The 612-nt window shown below is 58.3% G+C and overlaps 1 protein-coding gene across 1 annotated transcript in view; it reads left to right on the top strand.

Annotated features, from left to right (window-relative positions):
* LOC104626330 (bactericidal permeability-increasing protein-like) overlaps positions 1–612 on the top strand; it is a gene marked incomplete at both ends in the record, with an annotated part of 7172 nt that overhangs the window by 2962 nt on the left and 3598 nt on the right. The window lies entirely within an intron of this gene.

The following is a 612-nucleotide window of genomic DNA, read 5'->3' as shown; positions in this document are numbered from 1 at the left end:
GGCTGGGCGCCTGGTCAGGCAGACGATGGCCTGATCCTGCCTGGCGGTCCCTGTGCCGCTATGGGGAGAGCGTTGGAAGAAGAGCTTGTGCAGCTTATCTCAGCTGTCTGCAGGACTGTGCCCTGCAGTCCATTTCCTGGGTCAGTGTTTCGCCTGCAATTAAATCCGCCACTAAAGCTGAGGCTTCTCACCCATGGGTGACAGTGGCAGAGGAATCTGCTCCTCTGCTCCGGCAGCACAGAGCTGCAGGAACTCAGGATGGCTCCGCTCTGTGGGTGCACTTGGTGCTCCTGCCCCTGCAGGGGCGGGTTAACTCCTTCAGTTGCTCTGCTGCAGCCAAGACCTGGCTGCTCAGCACAGCCCGTTCCGGCATGGGGTGCAGGAACAGTCCGAGGGCACACGAGATCCCTTCCAAGGGCCTCGATGCAGCTGAACTGCGTGTGGGGAGCTTGCTGTAAGCAGATGTTTGCAGGTATAAGCCTTGCTTGGACACTCAATGAATGTGCTGTCTGATGAGGAGAGACAAACGTCACCATGTGCGCTTCTATTTAAGCAGGCTTCTGCAAGGAATAAAACCGGCACCGGGCAGCAAAGCAGAGAGCGCGGCTGAGG

This window comes from Phaethon lepturus, unplaced genomic scaffold, assembly GCF_000687285.1.
Source record: "Phaethon lepturus isolate BGI_N335 unplaced genomic scaffold, ASM68728v1 scaffold50159, whole genome shotgun sequence".
NCBI lineage: Eukaryota > Metazoa > Chordata > Aves > Phaethontiformes > Phaethontidae > Phaethon > Phaethon lepturus.
The sequence above is the reverse complement of the archived record's forward strand: the minus strand, read 5'-3'. Positions and strand labels throughout refer to the sequence as shown.